A 24845-nucleotide genomic window follows, 5' to 3' on the forward strand; every position below is an offset into this window, starting at 1 on the left:
AAAAAGGGAATTGAAAATGGCTCAACTGGAGCAAAAAACAAAAAACTGAAAAAATTACTTTTTTTTGGGGCAATTGTGATTGTCACCAGCAAAAATCAGCAAATCGTGGCTGAATACAAGGCATCATCTCTGTTGTTTCTGGTCCCGATGGAGTGGGTTGTGTTCTTTTGGAGGTGGTCCTTGAAGACTGGGGGAGGTTACTGGCCAGTTCCCTGAGCTCTGCACGAGAGTAGTTTTTTGGATGCTTCCGGGTCATATGTCGAATCATGGTATTATTACCAAAGGAATATTTTTTGTTTGGGTTGCCCCTTGAGAGTTGTTCGCCACAGATTAGGCAAGTTACCTTGGCTGCATTCACTTTTTTCTTGCCCTCTGGGAGTGAAAAAAAGTCCCATACAATGTGTGACTTGGGCTTGTATGGGGTATTTTGTTCAGGCAGCCATGTTCTCCCCTCCTCCTCTTCCTCTTCCTCCTCCTCTTCTTCCTGACCACCAATGTACTGTTGTGGTGGTCCTCTTGGTGGTGGTGGTGGTGGTGGTGCAGATGCTCCAGCTGTTGCAGCTACAGTAGCCATTTGAAAGTACAAAATAGTTCTCTCTCTATTGCTGAAACAGGTCTTCCTCAGCCAAAGGACAAAGTCAGAATAAGGAAAAAAGGTGGGGTCTTTCATCATTTGGAAAACCAAACTGTCCTGAACCAATGAGAAGTGTTATTTTCATGTCATATGACCAGGGCTTTACTCATTTGGAAACCAAAACTGTTCTGCACCAATAGAAAGTGTTATTTTCAGGTCACATGACCCGACGCGCTTACGCTACGCGCCCCCGGGCGCGCCCGTAGTCGCGCTCCGGGGCGCACGGCGTAAGCGCGTCGAGACGTTGCGCGATTGTATGCGCACGCATGCTTCCTGGTGCGCTTACGCTGTGCGTCATATGACGCATCACGCGTCTACGCGATACGTCACGATGTTGTTTTCGTTCACGAGAATAGCGCTAACAGGACGCTCCCCGGTACGTGCCCCAGGACGCGCCGCGATCGTATGCGCACGCGTGCTTCCTGGTGCGCTTACGCTGTGCGTCATACGACGCATCACGCGTCAACGCGATACGTCACGATGTTGTTTTCGTTCGCGAGAATAGCGCTAACGGGACGCTCCCCGGTACGCGCCCCAGGGCGCGCCGTAATATTGCGCTTACCTGTGCGTTCACCGGTACGCGCCCCGGAAGCGCCCCGGGGTTAAAAATAAAATATAAAAATAAAAATTGACATAATTATACAATATAAAATTCGTTTTAAAATGTATTATTTTTTATACCTATAAAGATTTGCTATTAAAAAAACATTGAAATTCACTGAAAAAAACATAGGGTTCACACCAGTTATAGTTAGGAATTAGCATTAAAAAAACCTATTAAATTCACTGAAAAAACCATAGGTTTTACACCAGTTATAGTTAGCTGGAAGTTTTACTCGCATAAAACCATTGAAATTCCCACGTTATAGTTAGTTGGACTCACTATAACTTGCGCGTGCAATGCACTGCTGATGACGTCACATATTACATAACTCTGTGTGGCAATGAAAACAGGACTCACGATATACAATCCATATCACCGCCATACTTGAAAGGTAATGTTTTATATTTTGAGTGTTGTTCTCCATTACCTGCGCAGTTGAACGATGTTACTCTTGCTGCCAGTAGCGTATTTTTATGGTAATTTAGTCCGTTTAAATGTCTCTTTCCACACGCAGGCTGTGCATCATACCTATAAGAATCACCTGAATAATTGAAAGCGCGATCTTCTCTCCTTCAGATGCGCCACGCCACAGATGAAGGGAAACAATATTCCGAAACGCGTATGGCAAAGATGGTGCGAAAATCACGTTGACAAAGACTATCTTTCCTTGCTGCTGCCTCCCAAATAAAGAAGGTGAAATTAAACGTTGTGTGGGTGTCCTCACTGCGAGAGCAACTTTGTCGGATAATATTAGTGGCCTGCTCCGGCCACGAGGACAACCCCACTGCTCCTCAGCTGATCCGTGTGTCTTATGTTACAGGGCACAACAGCGGAACAACGTACCTGTTTGGTTTGGCACAAGTCGAGCATCAAGGAGGGCTGGTCCAGGCAACGACCCGACGGGAGCACATTGTGAAAGGAGAGAGAGAGCGATAATCACTATGAATGTCAAACTTGCTACAAGACTACGAGAACCAAAGTGCTCAGCGCGCACACGCCCAATGGGGCGGGACAAATACCTATAAGAATCACCTGAATAATTAAAAGCGCGATCTTCTCTCCTTCAGATGTGCCACGCCACAGATGAAGGGAAACAATATTCCAAAACGCGTATGGCAAAGATGGTGCGAAATTCACGTTGACAAAGACTATCTTTCCTTGCTGCTGCCTCCCAAATAAAGAAGGTGAAATTAAACGTTGTGTGGGTGTTTTCACTGCGAGAGCAACTTTGTCGGATAATATTAGTGGCCTGCTCCGGCCACGAGGACAACCCCACTGCTCCTCAGCTGATCCGTGTGTCTTATGTTACAGGGCACAACAACGGAACAACGTACCTGTTTGGTTTGGCACAAGTCGAGCATCAAGGAGGGCTGGTCCAGGCAACGACCCGACGGGAGCATATTGTGAAAGGAGAGAGAGAGCGATAATCACTATGAATGTCAAACTTGCTACAAGACTACGAGAACCACAGTGCTCAGCGCGCACACGCCCAATGGGGCGGGACAAATACCTATAAGAATCACCTGAATAATTGAAAGCGCGATCTTCTCTCCTTCAGATGAGCCACGCCACAGATGAAGGGAAACAATATTCCGAAACGCGTATGGCAAAGATGGTGCGAAATTCACGTTGACAAAGACTATCTTTCCTTGCTGCTGCCTCCCAAATAAAGAAGGTGAAATTAAACGTTGTGTGGGTGTCCTCACTGTGAGAGCAACTTTGTCGGATAATATATATATATATATATATATATATGTATATATATATATATATATATACATATATATATATATATATGTATATATATATATATATATATATATATATATATATATATATATATATATATATATATATATATTACCTACTGGCGGTCACCAGTAGGTATATATAGTTAGGATTTTTTTCCTATGGGATTTTTGAAAATTCTATGTCGAATAACTTTTGTGTTTGAGGACGGAATTGGCTGAAATTTTCAGGAAAATGGAACATTTTGTTTCTGAGCAGCCCCTGAAAATTTGGGGGGGTTTCGTCAAGGGGGGGCCGAGACAAAAGGGGGGTCCCAAAACGCGTTTTTCCCATACAATTTTCCATAGGGCGGTTGGACTCACTTTTAGCTCGAACGCCTGAATGGATTCCCACGAAAATTGGCAACATTGTAGATATTGTTTGCCCGATGTGCCTTTGCTAGGTCTCAATATATGTGCTCCAGTGGATTTTGATAAATTAACGTTCAAAAAAATATATATATCTATAACAGCGCTCCGGTTAGCGTACCGGACGCGTAACGGAACTTCGCGAAGCGAAGCTGATTGGCTCTTTGGTGTCTGTCAACATTCTAAACAGTCCGGAGCGGCCGCCATCTTGTCTCTCGGTAGACAAGAGGAGGCCAAAACAAAGGGGGAAATGACCATAAGGGGGCATAGTAGATCCTCCCTGACCCCCTAGGTTTGATGTGGAGGCTTTAAAAGGGCCCCGCGGGGCAAAAAAACCCCCAAAAAACGTTTTTTTTGCGTGGGGAGCGCCCGGTACGCGCACCGGGAAGCGGTCCGGGGAGCGTACTATGAGGAAAAAAGAATGATAGACTTTTCAAATATTGTATGTTTATTGATTGTTCGTTTTGTTTTTGTTTTTAATTTTTTTTATTTAAGTAGCAATATGTAGGTACCAATGCAGAGTCAAAAAATTAATATACACCGTCTCCTTTGTAGATATCTTGCATGTTGTTTCAGAAGTTATTGTGGAATATGGAATCCATATCATAGTCTGTCAGGAAAGCAGAAAGAACATGGAGGCAGGAGATGAAAAAGAGATGTCAAATACACATTGGAGATAATATAGTTGGAGAAAGGAAGTAACTATGAGCAAAATTACTATGTAACATAAAAAAGTTGCACAGTATACTATAAGTCTGACTTTACATTATAATCAATTAGGTACTAGTTTATGAATTACATATAAAAATGATTAAAGTCTCGAACAATTTTTGATTATTAAATATAAATTTATTTTTGTGATTCTTTTTCCAAATTTAACAGAACATTTAACAACAAATTGTCGGAAATGTCCTCATTTTCAATCAGCGAATCTACTGCATCTACACATTGAACTAATTCATGGTCCCATGATTCATCCATGAAATCTGAGTCATCATTGTCCTCAATAACTTTTTCTGTGTTGTTCTCCAGAACAATTTTGAAGGAAATAATCTGCTCTCCTTCCATTTTCTTGCTGTAATTTGCATAAAAAATAAATATATCAGTAGAGATAGGGCACTGTTGGGTTTAAGTTCAGACAGGTACTTGTGAGTTTATAACAGAGAAGTTATCTATGGGCACTGTATGGTTTCAGGCGTGAAGTAGTACTATTAAAAAGTGCCTGTGAAGAAGTCTAAGTAAATTCATAATTATAGCACAGAAACCTAAATCAATCCATAATTATAATAAACGAGCCTTTCTCAATGTCTAACTCTTACAGAGGGACAGTATATAACTATCTGAAAATGTTTTCCCAAATTAATGTAAAGTGCATAACATAGTTCTCCTTTCAAATTTATAAAATAACATCTTACCTTTTAAAAACAAGTTTAAGTTGTCAGTGAAAATGCACTTGCAATGTACTTCAGGAAGTAGTAGTCAAAATGGCTGTGTTTCTCTCTCTTTTTTTTATATATATTCAAGTACATACCCAATCAAATGTCAGGTAAAAAAAGTAGAAAATGAAAGTAACATTTTAATTGGTTGTCAATTCCAACACTTCAGATGTGTTTTGTGAAGTAATTTACCTCAGGGTATTTAGAGAGGTCTACAGGCTAAATGGTTAAATGGAATTCCAACCAAATTTGTGAAAATGGTAGGGATTGGTATGTAATATGAGCCAATCTATATTTGGTGAAAGTGTCTCCAGTGGTTTTTCTGTAAATTACTTTCCCACCTTTTTTAAGCGAGCGCTTCCCGGTGCGCGCCCCGGAACGCGAACCGACAGCGTTACGGGAGTCCTCCATTTTGTGTTTCGGTAGAATTGAGATACAAGATAGAGGGCAAATAATGTTCAGAATGGGTAGAAGGGGGCATTGTACACGTATCCTGACCCCCTAGGTTTTCTGAGGGTGGTTGAGGAGGCCCATATGTGCGAGAAAAAAAAAAATCTAATTTTTGCGCGGTTAGCGTCCGGTGCGCGTACCGGGTAGCGCTCCGGAAAGCGTAAATCGTGAAAATTAGTAAAAAAAAAATTACATTTAAAATTTGTTTATAGTGATAATAGTTAGGGTAGCTCTGAGAAGAGCTTTTGGGTCTGTGGTAGATTTAGGTACTTATAAGTAGGTGCCAATACATAGTCTTAAATTCAGGATGAAAACTCTGTTCCCCTCATCTGAGAAGTGAACTTCATCTTCTCTGTAGATATCTTGCATGTAGTAACGCAAGTTATTGTTGTAGATGGAGCCCATTCCATGGTCTCTCATGTAAGCTGAAACAGACTTATTTACATGCTTCCTCGATTTCTCAATTTGTGGACAAAATTCGTTTGACCACCTCCATTTCTGTCTTTGGCATATATTTGAATATACCAAGGCAGTTTGAGGAAAAAGTGCCATCAATTGCTCAAAGGTGTCCTTTAAAAGCATTTCCAGACCTACCCCAGTCAAAGTGCCCAAGTCAATTCTTCCACAGTGCACAATTAACAGGTAAGGTTTTGGCAAATGCAAAAAGGTTTTCACCAATCGTATCAATTGGTGACATCTTAATCCTCTGTGGCCAATCCAGTTGATTTCCACATTTTGAAAATTGAGGTTGTGTAAATTTTTGTTATCAGCATACCTTTGAGCCCAGTAGATGTAACTATGTTCAACAATCCAGACAGAAAACATGGTGAGAGAAGGTTCTGCTGCAGTCAGATGAAGTGTGGTAATGAAATGGCAGTTGAAACAGTAGGAGTATGTAATGAAAAAAACTGTGGAGTTTCTGTGCTAATGAATCAGTAGCAGTGATTGGTGGATTTTGATTGCTGAAAACAGAAAGTTAGGGTGCATGGATGAGTTCTTTGAAAGATGTAATTTGAATGGTCAAGAAAAAATCATTTTATGAAAGATTGCACTGGATACGCAGGTGTACTGAGAGTTCAGAGTTCAATTGAAACATTGTTGTGTAAACTTGCAAACATCAGAGGTCTTTCAGGAGGTGGTTGCTATGGAAAAAAGGCAGAAGGGGGAAGGGTGTTGATTTGAAAAAAGTGAGGGAAGAGTTTTGATTGGGTGACATGAGAGATATGTTTGATGAATTACAGCATTTCTGTGCCTTTGTTGGTTGCAGCCTCTGGAGTGCATACCCTTTGCTCTGCTAAAGACAAATTGGTGTGTGTCTGAGACTGTTTTAAAACTCAAAAAGTATTTGCTAAGGTTAGAAAAGATTCATTTAATTTAAATAGAGAATAGTATGCTTTAAGGAGAAAATTATGAAGAAAGTTGTGTATTTAAAATGTTGCTTTGTGTCAAGTGTTTTACAAATAGATTTGGTTTCTTTGATTTACATAGCCATGTTAAAAGTGACGCAAAAGTGGTGGAAGGGCCTTAAAAATACGCTTTCATGTGTGTTAGGGCATTTTAAGTCACTTCCACATGAATGTGGGTAAATAAGTAATTTACTTGATGTGTTTAAAAACGTTTTTTGAAATCAATTAGGTTTCTTGATATGTACTGCTAGAGTTTCATAGGCTGCTTGAGGAATATTTACAAGGCCTTTGAGTGACTTTGATGTTATTTTCCCCATTTTAATTTAAGACATTTCCCCGTGGTGCAAAGTCCTTGTAAATACGCCCCCATGTGTGCTTGGCAAATTTAGATTTTGTTTCTTTGAGTTACATAGCCATGTTAAAAGTGATGCAAAAATGGTGCAAGGGCCCTAAAAATACGCTTTCATGTGTGTTAGGGCATTTTAAGTCACTTCCTCATGAATGTGGGAAAATAATTGGTTTATTTGATGTGTTTAAAAACGTTTTTTAAAGTCAATTAGGTTTCTTGATATGTACTGCTAGAGTTTCATAGGCTGCCTGGGGCATATTTAGAAGGACTTTGAGTCACTTTGATGTTATTTTTCCCATTTTAATTTAAGACATTTCCCTGTGGTGCAAGGTCCTTGTAAATACGCCCCCATGTGTGCTTGGCAAATTTAGATTTTGTTTCTTTGAGTTACATAGCCATGTTAAAAGTGACGCAAAAATGGTGCAAGGGCCTTAAAAATACGCTTTCATGTGTGTTAGGGCATTTTAAGTCACTTCCCCATGAATGTGGTTGAATAATTGGTTTACTTGATGTGTTTAAAAACGTTTCTTGAAGTCATTTAAGTTTCTTGATATGTACTGCTAGAGTTTCATAGGCTGCTTGAGGCATATTTACAAGGCCTTTGAGTCACTTTGATGTTATTTTCCCCATTTTAATTTAAGTCATTTTCCCGTGGTGCAAGGTCCTTGTAAATACGTCCCCATGTGTCCTTGGCAAATTTAGATTTTGTTTCTTTGAGTTACATAGCCATGTTAAAAGTGACGGAAAAATGGTGCAAGGCCCTTAAAAATACGCTTTCATGTGTGTTAGGGCATTTTAAGTCACTTCCCCATGAAATTGGGTGAATAATTAGTTTACTTCATGTGTTTAAAAACGTTTCTTGAAGTCAATTAGGTTTCTTGAAATGTACTGCTAGAGTTTCATAGGCTGCTTGGGGCATATTTACAAGGCCTTTGAGTCACTTTGACGTTATTTTCCCCATTTTAATTTAAGTAATTTCCCCGTGGTGCAAGGTCCTTGTAAATACGCCCCCATGTGTGCTTGGCAAATTTAGATTTTGTTTCTTTGAGTTACATAGCCATGTTAAAAGTGACGCAAAAATGGTGCAAGGGCCTTAAAAATACGCTTTCATGTGTGTTAGGGCATTTTAAGTCACTTCCCCATGAATGTGGTTTAATAAATATATTTATTTATTTCAAAATTTCATCTGCAACCCTGAGTAGGCCTCACCTCAAACAAACCTCTGGATAGGCCACACCTTATCGGCATCCTGAATCATTCATTTAAAATGTTGGGGGCAGATTTATGATGGCCGTGCGCCTCTTTTGCGCCGCTGTTGCATCACTTTTGTGACGCCACAGCGTCACTTTTGTGACGCAGCAGTGGTGGAAAAGATGCACCATGTTGCAAGATAGGCCTCACTTCATCTGCAACAAGATACCGTCAGTTTAAACTGTGTACATTTAGGACAGTGTAGGGGGCATGGAGAAGCTGAGGTTTCTGTAAGTGTCAAAGTTGTTGCATACAGTGCTCACCTTCTACGTACTCTTTCATATGCTAGACTACATCTCCACAATGAGATACCTAAGCAAAGGAAACACAGGTGATGTGATTGTGAAATGAGCAAAAGAAATTGCACGTTTTTCAATTACATCGCCTGTGTTTCCTAATATTACGAATCACATTGTGCAGATGAGGTTTAGGCCTGTCCAGGGACACAGAGGAGGTCTGGCCTTTGTTCAAGAGTGCAGTGCACATGACTCACTTAATTGGTAGGCCTGCACATGTACTATCTCCTCTGTACTCTTCAACAAGCCTAAATTTCATCTGTAACCCTGAGTAGGCCTCACCTCAAACAAACCTCTGGATAGGCCACACCTTATCGGCATCCTGAATCAATCATTTAAAATGTTAGGGGCAGATTTATGATGGGTGTGCGCCTCTTTTGCGCCGCTGTGCGTCACTTTTGTGACGCACAGCGGCGCAAAAGATTCGCTATGTTGCGACATATTTACAACTTGATGCATCTAGGCAGATGTGTCACGCTGTAAAGTCCTGTGCCACATGAAACCTGCGTCAGGTTTCATGTGGGCGTTTTGTTGCAGGGTGGGCATTCACTTGCATGAAAGCCCTGTAAAAGTAACACAGTGAAATTTACAAGATTTCACTGAGTCAGCTTTATGGCATTGCTGAATCAAATCCTTACGCCTGTTTGAAACAGGCATAAGGAGTGACGCACCATGCAATGTGTGGCTTGCCCATGTGCATTGCAGTAGACATGTCACGCTTACGACGTGATTCCTGCAATGCGCCGCTTTTGTGGCACAGATGCGTGACGCATCTGTGCTGTTTTTGCTCAATGGTGCACCGCATTGTAAATGCGGCACATCATGGGTGGCAGAGCAGCGGCGCACGTTAACTGGTGCATCCCTGGGGATGCGCCAGTTAACATAAATCTGACCCTTTACATTTAAGTATGAGCAGGGGACACAGAGTCGGTGAGGCTTATCCAAGGTTAAGAAGAGATGAGTCCTGTTCACTGAAAACTCGGACATAGGCCTCACCTCCTCAGCATCGCTGGACATGGTTAAATAATATCTGCAAAATGTTACTCTTGTTAAACAATTTTACTATTATAGTCTCTGAGATTTCACTCTTACTCTGCAACATCTCATTGTTGTTCTCTTTCTTTAAAGATAACGACAACATCAAGCATGAGTGATAATGAGCAATCTGTTGATCTCGATCTTATCATTGAACTTGTCATTGAAACGTCAGTGGAAGTAGATCCCTTGGATGATTTCAATCCTGTGGATGAAGAAGAATATGATGAGGATGCCGATTTGTCAGAATTGTATGACATAGGGTGGGAAGCTGACCTGCTCGAGCCTATGGAACTATAAAGACTTATTTTTAAAAGTTACTGGAAATGAAAAGTAACCATGTTAACCGTTTTATTTAAAATTAAATACAACTTCAAAAATAGCTTGTGTGAAGTGTCTTTAATAAAATAGTGAAATATGCTAATAAAATTAGTTCAGATTCACATATAAAAGAGCACAGGTCAAATGTAGAAGCATTCCATTTCTTTGCTACCATTTGTGAGTTTTAAATTTGCCAATGCACTAAAATTATTGTATGTAGAATTGACAACTAGTATGTTAATTTTTTGACGACTGTTATTGATTTACTGTTTGGTAATAGTGGTTAATAACATTTTTATTATATTTTACCACAGATTCAACTGCAGATCATTTCAAAATTACACAATGCCATCGAAGGAAAGAAGGAGAAAGGCTACAAAACGTCAAAGACAGCAGCTTACTACTTGCTTGCAGCAGTCCTCCACAATAAAAACTCGTCAAGTCACCAAGAAAGCTCCGGGTAAGACAACGAAATCATTCCTAAGAAACATTTGCAGAAAAAAAAGTATCACTACAGAACATGTTTTAGTCCAGAAAAAGAGAGCCAATTTAAACGGAAAGGAAAGGCCCATCAAAAATGTTACTGCTAGAGCAGGAGATAACTCTGTGCATGGTAGTAGAAGGAAAAATCAGTTTAGGGACATTCGTAGACGAATGTTCCGCAACAGGATAATTGGCAATTTGTTAAAAAATATTAAGAAAGGTCAACAGAAAGTGGCTTTTTATAAAAGAAAGAAAAATATTGAGAAAATTATTGATCAGGCATTCGAAATTAAGCGAAAGTTATTTATTTTGATAATCAATAGAATTAGGAAACTAAACAAGGCAATTTATGATTTCAAATCAAATAGTAGATGGAAAAGAACAGTTAATCGTAGTAATTTTTGTGAAGTTTTTTCAGGAGAATGGATGCATAGTTCAAGTTGTGAGGCATTTTTTATTGAGGAGAGTTATTTCCAGGATAATGATTTGGTGCATGCAGTTGACACCAGTGGTCGAGCTTATGAGGTGAAAGATGGTTGTCCGGTTGAAAAAGAAAAACTTGTGACAACAGAGGCAGAAGAGGTGTTAGGTGATGAAGTTTTAGGAAAACGTCCTAAGGGACCAGTGTATACCTGGAAGTGTAGTAGTATTTGCAGTGTGCGACAGGATTCCATCAATTTGCTTTGTGATTTTCTACAGACATTTAATAAGAAAAGTTTGCAACAGAAAATGAAGTTGTTGCAAGAATTAGATCCTTGCAGAGTGAGAGAAGTGACAGGTTTGCATGGTCATTCATTGGCTTGTCTTTCCAGGAGAGTATGCCAGAGTGTTTTTCATCATTTCAGGATGCTAGCAGTGCATCATAATAAAGTGAGGAAATTTGCTAGAATGTTGTATTATGCTAAGAGTCCAGCAATTATGCTTAAACAATTATGCACTGCTCTTTTGCATGGTTCAGAAGTAGATGTGAAGAATATTTGTGCAGAAATTGAGTTTTGTTACTTTGCAAGTAAAGAGGAGAATGTTGAAATTAACCCAGAAGAAGAAGGTAATGTGGAAGAGAGTGTACAGATTTCCAGTACAGATAATTTTCAGAAGGAAATTGCCACGTTTCAGCTGAAATCAAGTGAGAGGCCTAATTTCACTTGTGTGTTGTCGACGCACTTATTATAAGAATCAGACTAAGTTAGTGGATTTATATGCAAAAAGTGAAAGGGAAAATAATAGTGAATGGAAGGATTTCGCAACATACTTGATGGTAGAAAATTGTTTTGATTTGGGATCGGATCTACGTGTGTGTACTTATTGTTGTTGCAAATTAAATCAAAACCGGATGCCTGCTAGAGCGGTTCATAATAATCTGGAATTGGTTGACATTCCTTCTGAATTGAAGGATTTAAATACTTATGAATCTATATTGATTCAAAGTGTCCATCCCTTTCAGGCTATTGTACGAATGATCCAAAGACTGGGAAATTGCCTCCATCAGATTTACAGAGAGGATTAAAGGGAAGAGTTGTTTATTTGCCTCTAGATTTGAAGAAAAACATTAATACAATTGGAGTAGAGAAAGTGGAAGAGGAACCTCTGGTTATCTTAGTTAACGGGGTTCCGACAAAGAGTAAGAAAATTTGGCAAGATTTAGTGGATGTTAGGAAAGTCAAAAAGGCAACATTGTATTTGATGAAAAACAATCAGCACTACAATGTGTTGCAGAAGAGGAAGTAAGTGAAGAAGAGGACAGCGATTTGTGTGCTGGACAAATTGAGAAAGTAGAAGCCTCTAAAAATGAAGAAATATATGAACATTATAGTGTTCATCCTTTGCATTCCAAGGAAGTCATGGGGAATGCTATTGAGTTGTTTCAAATGAAACAAGCCAAAGGGAGTCCCATTAATGTTTGGGAGGAAATTTTGGAAGCTCGGTGTTTCCCACAGCTATTTCCAACAGGTCAAGGAGGAAGATATGATGAGCGACCTCATCAAATTCCTGCTTCTGAATACCGGACTTTACGATTGTATGCAGAAGATCCTAGGTTTCCTAAATGCATTCCCTATTTGTTTCATCTACTGTTTGAAAGTGATCTGTCTGGACTGTCATATGCAGTGAACCACATTTTGAAAAGTGGTGTACAGATGCAAAATATCTCAGCAAGGGACTTTATGGATAAAGTCAATGTGCAAGACAGTATTTTGGATTCTCACCTGATTAATCTCATGGCGTGTCAGCGTGGTACTAATGAGTACTGGTACCGTCGTCATGGTGATTTAAAATGTATGCTGAGGAACTTAGGAACTCCCACATGGTTCCTCACTCTCAGCTGTGCCGAGTATGGCTGGGAAGACTTACTTGAATTTCTACGAGAGGCAAATGGAAACATTGAAAATATCGAATTCAAGACACCCGGAGAACTGTGCTCTTTGGATCCAGTGAATGTATGCAGGTACTTCAATCATAGATTTTAAGCTATTCTGTCTTTCATCATGAACAAGAAGAATCCACCTCTTGAAGAGGTGTTGGATTTCTTCTGGAGAAAGGAGAACCAAGAAAGAGATGCTCCTCATATACATATGCTGCTATGGATCAAAGATGCACCCAAATTTGGAACAGATCCGGATGACTTAGTGATGAGTTTCATAGAACAGTATTCTACATGTGCTGTTCCAAACACAAAGGAAGACAAAAGTCTAAGAGAACAAGTTTTACGCTTCCAAAGCCATCGTTGTGGAAAGTACTGTCGTCGTAAATTCAGAAACAAGGACAAGTTCTACACAAAATGTCGTTTCGCCTTTCCACGACCGGTGATTTCTAAAGGAAGAGTGAACAGTTTGATGTCTTCGCTGCGACATAATGTGACGAGGAAATCACCCAAAAATACATACAATTTGAAAAGGAACGAAGAGTCCAAGTACATCAACGACTACAACCCAGTGATTTTGTCCATGTGGAATGCTAACATGGATATACAGTTTGTGGCTGATAACTGTATGGCTGTGGCTCGGTATGTGACATCTTACATCACCAAAAAAGAAAAGACAGAATTGAAGGATATGTGGGAGGACATTTCCCATGAAAAGAGCCTCAGTAAGAAGTTGTACAGTTTCAGTCTGAAGATGTTGTCGCATCGAGAAATCGGAGCTTACGAATGTTCTGACCGGTTGTCTTCAGCAAGTCTCTATGCCAAATCTAGGAGTATCATTTGGGCGAGTCTTGGTCTTGCTGCAACGCGTAATCGAGTTCTGAAACCTGTGCAGGAAATTGAGTATTTGGCGGAAAAGGAGCCAAACAGTACCGATATTTTGAAGACCAACATGTTGGATACATATTATCCAAATAGAAGCAGTCACCTCGAGAATGTTTGTCTGTATGAGGTTCTACAAAATTACATATTCAAGAGGAACATCAAAGAAGATATTGATAAAGGAGTGTATGCTGTAATTGGAAGTGAGGGATGTCTGGTCAAGCAAAGAAAATGCCACTTGGTAAACCATCGAAAATTGAGTGGCAAATCTCCTGAAAGAAAAGAGTTTTTCTATTTAGCACTTTTGCAACTTTTCAAGCCTTGGCGTGCAGAAGAGGAACTGCTTGGAGATTTCCTCTGTTACGAAGACTCTTTCAATGCCGCCAAGGAGACCATAGAATGTCCTGTTTTTCCCAAATATCTAGAAATGTTGAATGCGGAAATCGAGCAGGAAGCAACGATTGCAGCCGAGATTGCTAGAGACAGTTCTCAGGACAGTCAGAGTTCTGTTTCATTGAGCCAGGATCCACAAGGAGGACCAGTTATCGAAAATTAAGCTGCCACTGCCATGATTGAAGTGGAAAGAGCCATGGCACATGCTCAGGAGGATGCGGTTAACTTAGAAGACTTGAAAAGACAACTCAACTTTGAGCAGAGGAAAATATATGACGAAGTTACCAACCAAATTGATCATGGATTAAGTCATGAGAAGAAAGAGTGCTCATGTACGTCGTTGAAGCCTGTCCGACTGTACGTGAGTGGAGAAGCGGGAACTGGAAAAAGTTTCCTCATTAAAGCAATTTCATGTTATTTGCAGAAAAGGACTGAGTCATCGCTGTCTTGTGTTGTCACCGCTCCAACTGGACTGGCAGCACATAACATTAAAGGTATTACTTTGCATCGTCTACTGATGCTGCCAGTGGAGCATGATAACAAATTACAATACCACAAGTTATCTGGAGATGCTTGTTGTGAAGTTTCCAGAGTCTTGAGGAAAATAAACTTCTTATCATTGACGAAGTAAGCATGGTTTCCAATGTCATGCTTGCCTTTGTGCATTTGAGAATGCAAGAAGTTCTCAAAACAGAGTATGATGTGTTATTTGGTGGCAAACACATCATTGTTTTCGGTGATCTTCTGCAGCTGACACCAGTGAAAGGACAACCTGTGTTCAAAATGCTCACGCATGAAGATACCAGGAAGTGCCTAGGGAGCATTGGCAACGTCAATATATGGTTAAACTTCAATTATGCTGAACTGCGTGAAAATATGCGTCAAGCGAAGGATGAAGATTATAAGAATATTCTACAGGATGTTAGAATCGGAAAAGTGACCGAGCATGGGAAAGAAGCTTTACATGCACGATTACTGTCAAATTTGTATCCAGAAGAAGACGTTATGCCTGAGAATATTTTTCGGAAAATTACTGAGAAGAAATCTGGAATATGTTTGATGCCAACTCTTGCAGAATGTGCCATCTTCAACAATAAAATGTTGAATTTAGAAAACCAAGAGATTGTGAAACTGGAAGCTATTGACAGAATAGAGCATATGGGAGCAACAATTATTTTGTCTGAGAATTTGAAATCAAAATTGGATTCATTAGAGAAGACTATATCTAAAACTGCTGGTTTTGAAAAGACTCTGAATGTGTGCTTAAATTGCCGTATAATTTTAAGAAGGAATTTAGATGTTGAAAGAGGTCTGGTAAATGGATCAATGGGTAATGTTGTTGATTTTGAGAAATACAGAAATAGAGATGGAATTGAATTTTTTAAAATTAAATTTGATGGCATTGAGGAAGTACAGCTAATTGGTCGTTGCTCTGCTAGGTCTTTGCTTGTAAAAGACTTATATGTTCGCCGTAAGCAGTTTCCTGTTTGCTTGGCATATGCGGTGACAATCCATAAATCGCAAGGTTTAAGTGTAGACAGTGCATTGGTGAATATTGTCAGTTCTGTGTTCAAGGAGGGTATGGCATATGTGGCATTGTCACGAGTCAGAACTTTATCGGGATTGTACTTGATTAAGTGTGATGTCACAAACATTTGTGCGGATCTAGATTGTGTTAAGGAATACAATAGGTTAAGAAGAGAGTATGCGCCACATTTGCCTCAATATCCTTTGTTTGAGAAACGTGTGGTAGGCCGGAAACGAAGAAATGTAACCAATAGTAGGGAGGTTGTAGCAAAAAGACGAAAAGTCGATGAACCCGAAATTATAAGCAGAAAAAAAATTGATTCTGTTGAAGATGTTGTTGGTTTTCAATTTGAAAATAGTTCTGGTGTCAACTGCTATACTAATGTAGTGGTTAATGTTGTCTTTTCTCTAGAAACTTTAAAAGAAGAGATTGTGGTCAATTCAGATCAAAGATTTTGCAGTTTGTTGAATTCTGTGTTAGAGAAATGTAGCACTGATAGAACAAAAATAGAAAGTGTGTCTGAAATTCGAAATCTGTTAGACAAATGTTCAGGTCAAACGCAATTCTCTCAAAATATTCAGCAAGATTGTCAGGAGTTTTTAATGTATATGCTTGATGTATTGCAAGATGAAGGTGTAGATGTAGATCATCTGTTTGGCCTTTCTTATCAATGGCAGCATGACTGCGAGAACTGTAGGGTATCAAGTACTACTAGTGTAGACTCAGAAAGATTTATATATTTAACTTTGCCAAACAGTAAATCGGTGTCCTTTAATAAGCTAGTAAACGCAGCTGATCACAACATGGAGTGTAGCCAATGTAAGTCTGTAATGTTGTCCACATTATTTATACGAACATATGTCCAGTATGTCATTTTAATGTTCCAACGATGTAGGCCTGATGGAACAAAATTGAGAACTTTAATTAAAAATTTTGTGGCTTCGCAGTTGTCAATATCAGGAAGGACTTTTGTAACTGCCGCAATTATATATCATGACGGTCCTTCAACAACATCAGGACATTACACAGCTTATTTGAAGTCTAGAAACGGCTGGTCATTCTGCAATGATTCTGTTTTAACTTTTAAAAAAAAATTGCCTTTTGACCTTAAAAATTCTTACCTGGTGTTTTTACAACCAAAATTTTAGAGAAAGAATCTCGGGATTTGCTCTGAGGAATTTCAAGAGGTTCTAATGGCTCCTACACTATTTGGCCTTGAGGATAAGTGTAGTACAGAGTAAAAAGTTATTTTTGAGTTTTAAGTAGTTCATGAAAAAAAAGAAGGTTTTCTTACAGAAAGTGGTGGGCATGGATTAGTTAAAGGACAACAGAGTGTTTCCCAAAGCAAACGGTATTCTTACCATAACACTTGACGTCATGGAAAAATAACTGCACTTTGAATGAGTTCAGAAAAACTGTTTCTTTTAATAAGCTAATTCAAGCAGGCAATCAAAACATGGAGTAGAGGTAATGTAAGTCTGCAATGATGTCCACATTTTTTGAACAAACTTTTGGTTATAAAGTCATTTAAAAATTCCAACTATATAAACCTGATGAAAGTAAGTTTTCAACATTAATTACAAATGTTGTGGCTACACAGTCGTTGATTTTAGGAAGAATATTTCTAACTGCCGCTATTATATGACATGATGGTCCTTTGACAACATCCACTTATTACACAGCTTATTGAAAATGTAAAAAAAGCTGATGTTTCGGAAATGATTCACATTTGACTATGAAACAATGTTGCCTTTTGACTTAAAAATATTCTTACTTTCTGTTTTCAGAAGAAAGAATTTTGGGTAGGTAACTGGCCTATAATGATTCTAGGAGTTGATATAATTTAATGTACTGTTTTAAATTGCTTTGTGATTAAAAGTGATGTAGAGAATTAAATAATTGTAGTAGTCATAGAGGTAGTGTAAGTGTGCCTCATAGTAAGCAGTATCAGTGTCATAGGAAATGTGGAACATGAGTGAGCAAGAAGGGTAAAATATTACTAGTACAGGATTGTAAAAGTGATCTTGAACGTTTTCTTTCTGAAAGTTGCGGAAAAAGAAAATGACGGGATTTGCTTAGAAGAATTCCAAGAGTTATAAATGGCTCTTACACGATTTGGCCTTGAGGAGAAGTGCGGTAGAGAGCGAGAAGTCATTTATTGTATGTAACATATTTGTCAAAACGATGGAGCTTTTCTTTCAGAAAGTGGCGGGCTGAAAATAATAACAGCACAACAGAGTATAAGCTGTTCATAGGACATCCGTCGACGTCATGGAAAGTAAGTTACTTTTAAGGAGTTCTGATTTCTGATTGGTTATGTTATATGGGTATTTTAAACACAATCATTTTGATTGTGTTTTTTTTCCCCGCTGTTATATGATGAATACCTTCAAGTCACTGTTTTAAGTGAAATTTGATATATTCTGAGAACAGCAAAAATAAACCATTTAATATGTATAATTAATTCTGTACTTTTTGTATTTATGATATACACTTAGAACTGTGTAGGAGGCATGGAGAAACTGAGGCTTCTGTAAGTGTCAAGGGAGGTGAGTAATGTACATTGCTCTGTTGCATACAGTCCTCACCTTCTGCGTACTCTTGGATATGCTAGACTACATCTGTACAATGAGATACCTAAGCTGAGGAAATACAGGTGATGTGATTGTTAAATGAGCAAAAATATTTGCACGTTTTTCAATTATATCACCTGTGTTTCCTAACATTACGAATCACATTGTGCAGATGAGGTTTAGGCCTGTCCAGGGAGACAGAGGAGGTCTGGCCTTTGTTCAAGAGTGCAGTGGACATGACTCACTTCGTTGGTAGGTCTGCACATGTATTATCTCCTCTGTACTCTTCAACAAGCCTAAATGTAATCTATAACTCTGAGTAGGCCTCACCTCAAACAAATCTCTGGATAGGCCACACCTTATCGGCATCCTGAAACAATCATTTAAAATGTTAGGGGCAGTTTTATGATGGCCGTGCGCCTCTTTTGCGACGCCGTTTCGTCACTTTTGTGACGCAGCAGCAGTGCAAAAGATGCACCATGTTGCAAGATAGGCCTCACTTCATCGGCAACAAGATACCGTCAGTTTAAAATGTATATATTTAGGACTGTGTAGGGGGCATGGAGAAGCTGAGGCTTCTGTAAGTGTCAAAGTTGTTGCATACAGTGCTCACCTTCTGCGTAGTCTTTCATATGCTAGACTACATCTGCACAATGAGATACCTAAGCAAAGGTAACACAAGTGATGTGATTGTGGAATGAGCAAAAAAAATTGAACGTTATTCAATTACATTACCTGTGTTTCCTAACATTATGAATCACATTGTGTAGATGCCTCACTCAGTCTGTATCTGACACTCTTTCCTTCACTTCCTCTGTCTCCTCTCTCCCTCACTCTCTTTTCCTTATTCACCCTTTCCTTATATAGTTTACCTTACTCACTTTCTTTTAGTAGCTTACACAACTTCAATTTAGTTTTCTCTTCTATCCTTCTTTTCTGTCACTGAAAGTATCTTCTTTTTTTTTCTCTTAGTAATTTACTCTATTTCAATTTCTTTTTGTCTCTGACTGTCTATCACCGTTTCTTTCTCTTTTTTTCTGCATGTTTATCTCTAACTTTATTTCTTTGTAAAATTGGATGATTGTCAATCTTTTCCCTTGTCTTTTCTAATTTTTAAATACATGTTTTAATATTTTTCACATTTTTGTTGTTTCTTTCACAGATTGAAAGTATAAAAATAACAAGTGACTAAGTTAACGACAATTATAAGGTAAGTGTTTTGTACTCTTTTCGTTACATTTCTATCACATTTAACTTCTATTAGTTCCACTGCTTCATTTCTTTAACCGTCAGTTTCCTGCCTTTGCTACTTCCCTCATTCCTTTTTCTATTACTTACTTACTCTATTCCTTCCACTCCTTTTCTCAGTCCCTCTGTTCTCATAGTTCCTCACTCCTGTTCACTCACTCCGTCTCTATTACTCTCACTATCTCTGACTCATCACTCTCTCACTACTTGTTCATTATGCTTTCTCCCTGTAGTTCAAACACACTAAAGGGCATATTATCAACACAGGCGATAAAATTATCGCTGCTTTTATCGGCAGAAAACTGCTGCAAAAGCGGCTTTAGCGGCAGTTTTCTGCCGCAAAAGTGGCTTTAGCGGCAGTTTTCTGCTGATAAAAGCAGCGATAATTTTATCGCCTGTGTTGATAATATGCCCCTATAATATTTACATTTCTTTGCTGTTTCAATCATTCCTTTTCTGTCACTTCTTCTTTTCTGCTTTCTGTTTTTTCTCTCTGTTATTCCACATGTTTTAACCTTAGTCACTATCATACATCTTGTTTTATTCCTATTTACTTTTGCTCACTGTTTTCTTAACACTTTCCCTCAGGATTGTTCTTTTAGTCCAGTTCTATCCCTACCTCTCATTCCACATCCTTTACTGTTTTTCTTCTTATTTTGAACATTCACTCACATTCTCTAAGAAACTCTAGTTTATTATTCTTCTACTCTCCTTTTTTTCTTTCACTTCCTTATCTATTTTGTTTTTCACAACTATACCCTCTTCCATCTTTTCTTCGGTAAATAGATCTATTAAACAGTATCTCTGTGTTACTCCCTCTAGCTGTCTTTCTTTTAACATTACTCTCTTTTTCCTTCCCTTATACTTACTCTATTTTTTTTTTTTTCTGGTTCGCTTCCGGTTCGCGTACCGGCGCGCGAACCGGGAAGCGAATCAAAAGAAATAGAGGTTGCCAGAGTGCTAAACATTCTAGCAATTTTTTATAAAGGGGAGGTAGTTCTGAAAAGAACTTTTTTTAAATTATTTTTGTTGTTTTATATTTTTTTTATTATTTTTCTGAACATTTTTTTACTTTTTTTGTATTTTTTGAACGGTTTTATATTTTTTTTGTTTTTTTGGGGGGGGAGAAATGAAAATGATTCATTATAAAGGGCTCAACAGGAGCAAAAAAAAAAAAGATAATTTATTGTCTGGGGTGTTTTGGACAATTATGATTGTCGATAGCTCTGTTGCTTAAAGTGATGCTACTCTCCCTGTAGCAAATCAATTGGCCGCAAAAAATGCACACATGCTTGACAATCCCAAACTTTAGCTGGATGTTTGGGACCATCTCCCTCGCCTCTGGTCCCGTCACTGCCTCTACATTTGATGTTCTGGCCACAGGAGGGGGTTATCCTGCAGGTCACGTACCTGCGCAGCACTATAATTATTAGGGTGCCACCTCTGCATATGGCGATGCATGGTGTAATTGCCATAGCTATATTTCTTATCTGTCCCTCTGGACAGATCTTTTTTGCAGATAAGGCAAGTAACATAGCGGGCATTTACTTTTTTTTGGCCCTGGGGATATTTGAAAAATTGCCAAATTAAATTTTCCTTGACATGGGACCTCCTAGGCTCTTCAGGCAAAAACGGCCTCTCTTGCTCCTCTTCCTCTTCTTCCTCTTCTTCCTCTTCTTGCTGAACGATAACCTGAGGAGGTGGTCCTCTCTTCATAGGAGGTGGTGGTGGTGGTGGGGGTGCACCAGCTGCAGCTACAAGACTTGCCATTTCTAAGTAATCAAAAAAGGTCTTCCTCTCACAAAGTTGAAAGTCAGAGTGAGGAAACAAGGAGGGGTTTTCATCATTTGGGAAAAAAAATAGTTCTAAACCTATGAAAAGTGTTATTTTTAGGTCACATGACCTAGCCTTACATCATTAGGAAACCAAAAGTGAAATGAACCAATGAAAAGTTTTATTAACAAGTCACATGACCTGTTATGCTTACGTTACGCGTTCCGCACCGCGCCCCGCGCACCGGAGCACTTCCGGGTGCGCTAACGCGGCGCGTCATATGACGCATTACGCGACAACGCGATACGTCGCGGTTACGCGACGCATCACGATGTTGTTTTCTAACGCGGCAGTTGCGCAGACGGAACGTTTACCGGTTCGCGGACTGGGTCGCGGCAGCAAATTGAGCTAACGGGAAGCTACCCGGTTCGCGGACCGGAGCGAAACAAAAAAAAATAATAAAAAAAAATACATTAAAAAATTGTATTAAAAACATATAAAATATATTTTTCGATTTAAAGAAGAATACATTTTAAAGCTTTTGATATTTGCTATTAAAAAACCATTGAAATTCACTGAAAAAACCATAGGTTATAGACCATATATAGTTAGGAATTAGCATTTACAAAACCTTGAAAATTCACTGAAAAAACCATAGGTTATAGACCATATATAGTTAGGAATTAGCATTTACAAAACCTTATTTTACTCACACAAAACCATTGAAATTCGCATATATAGTTAGTTGCACTAACTATATATCGCGCACCCGCAATCCACTGCTGATCATGTCACATATTACATCATTCATGACATGCTCAGTGACATCACTGATGACATCACTGATGACATCTCAAATGACATCACTGATGACATCACTGATGACATCTCAAATGACATCACTGATGACATCACTTTGGACATCTCATTTGACATTACTGATCACATCACTGATGACATCATTCATGTGATAATACGATGAACCTCTTCAGACTCTAATATAACCTTAGATACACTCAGTGTAAACAGACACTCACAGACTGTCACTAGTCCATGGAGTTACTCACACACTTAGTCAGTCATGCAAAGAATCAATCACACCTCCATTTTCTCAACTATACAGTTATACACACCTTACTTATTCAAACATATACTAACACATATTTACTCTCTTATACAATCCCGGATACAAGTTCACAATGATCCATACAGCCACTCACACATTCACTGGCTCTTATGCACAGTTATTTATATATGTCAACTCTCACTTGTACTGTGTTTTACATATGTACTTACTTTGACATGTAGCACTGAGATATCCATTCACTCACCAATACACTCATGCACATAGTCAACCGCCCATACAGCTGTTTCCACATGTACTTTTGAACCCATACATCTAGTGAATCAACTGCTCACACATCTATGCACAGAGTCATACACCTCCCAGTCACCCACACACACACTCAGTCTCCCATACAAATACTTGGGCAACCAATCAATAACACATATAGTTACTCATATAGCTACTGATCAACACATGCAGCAGTTTACAGAACAACAGACATAATGATGCACAAATTAAAACAGTTTAGTCACTAACCCATGCACTCAGTGAGACACATTTAATCACTCACTCATACAGTCAGTCATGCACCTACTAAATCCTTCATCCAGACACTTATACATCCACTTATTCTTCAATATGTAAGACATATTTTAACTTTACAGAAACATACAGTCACTGGATGTAGTCATCAGTGATGTCATTTGAGATGTCATCAGTGATGTCACTGAGCATGTCATGAATGATGTAATATGTGACATGATCAGCAGTGGATTGCGGGTGCGCGATATATAGTTAGTGCAACTAACTATATATGCGAATTTCAATGGTTTTGTGTGAGTAAAATAAGGTTTTGTAAATGCTAATTCCTAACTATATATGGTCTATAACCTATGGTTTTTTCAGTGAATATATATATATATATATATATATATGTATATATATATATATATATATATTACCTACTGGCGGTCGCCAGTAGGTATATATAGTTAGGATTTTTTCTCTATGGGATTTTTGAAAATTCAATGTCTAATAACTTTGGCGTTTGTGGACGGAATTGGCTGAAATTTTCAGGAAAATGGCACATTTTGTTTCTGAGCAGCCCTTGAAAATTTGGGGGGGGTTCGTCAAGGGGGGGCCGAGAAAAAAGGGGGGTCCCAAAACGCGTTTTTCCCATGTTAATTTCCATAGGGCGGTTGGCCTCACTTTTAGCCCGAACGGCTGAATGGATTTGCACGAAACTTGGCAAAATTGTAGGGACTGGTAGCCGGATATGCCTTTTGTAGGTCTCAATATATGTGCTCCAGTGGATTTTGAGAAATTAACGTTTAAAAAAAGATATATATCTGTAACAGCGGACCGGGCAGCGTCCCAGGACGCGTACTTTTCGCGCAACGGAGCTTTGTGAAGCGAAGCTGATTGGTTCTCCGGCGTCTGTCAACATTCCAAACAGTCCGTAGCGGCCGCCATCTTGTCTCTCGGTAGGATCGAGAGACAAGAGGAGGCCAAAGCGAAGGGGCAAATGACCATAAGGGGGAATAGTAGATCCTCGCTGACCCCCTACGTTTGATGTGGAGGTTTTAAAAGGGCCCCGCGGGGCAAAAAAAAATAAAATAATAATAATCGAACGGCTGAATGGATTTGCACGAAACTTGGCAAAATTGTAGGGACTGGTAGCCCGATGTGCCTTTGCTAGGTCTCAATATATGTGCTCCAGTGGATTTTGAGAAATTAACGTTCAAAAAAAGATATATATCTGTAACAGCGCTCCGCTTCGCGTACTTTTCGCGTTACGGAGGTTTGCGAAGCTGATTGGTTTTTCGGCGTCTGTAAACATTCCAAACAGTCCGTAGCGGCCGCCATCTTGTCTCTCGGTAGGATCGAGAGACAAGAGGAGGCCAAAGCGAAGGGGCAAATGACCATAAGGGGGCATAGTAGATCGTCCCTGACCCCCTAGGTTTGATGTGGAGGCTTTGAAAGGGTCTCGCAGGGCAAAAAAAAATATACCGTTTTTTTCGTTGTTTTGCGTGGAGTGCGCCCGGTTCGCGAACCGGGAAGCGTTCTGGGGAGCGTACTTTCTTGAAAATTAGTGAAAAAAGTTAGAGTAAAATAATAATTGTGAGTGATCAGATGTAGGGTAGCTCTGAGAAGAGCTTTTGGGTTTATGGTACATTTAGGTACTTATAAGTAGGTACCAATGCACAGTCTTAAATTCAGAGTGAAAACTCTGTTGCCCTCATCTGAGAAGTGAACTCCATCTCCTCTGTAGATATCTTGCATGTAGTAACGCAAGTTATTGTTGTACAGGGAGCCCATTCCATGGTCTCTCATGTAAGCTGAAACAGATTTGTTTACATGCTTCCTCGATTTCTCAATTTGTGGACAAAATTGGTTCGACCACCTCCATTTCTGTCTTTGGCATATATTTGAATATACCAAGGCAGTCTGAGGAAAAAGTGCCATCAATTGCTCAAAGGTGTCCTTTAAAAGCATTTCCAGACCTACCCCAGTCAAAGTGCCCAAATCATTACCTCCACAGTGCACAATTAACAGGTCAGGTTTTGGCAAATGCATAAAGGTTTTCACCAATGGTATCAAT

The sequence above is a fragment of the Lissotriton helveticus genome, chromosome 2_1, assembly GCF_964261635.1.
Source record: "Lissotriton helveticus chromosome 2_1, aLisHel1.1, whole genome shotgun sequence".
Taxonomy (NCBI): domain Eukaryota; kingdom Metazoa; phylum Chordata; class Amphibia; order Caudata; family Salamandridae; genus Lissotriton; species Lissotriton helveticus.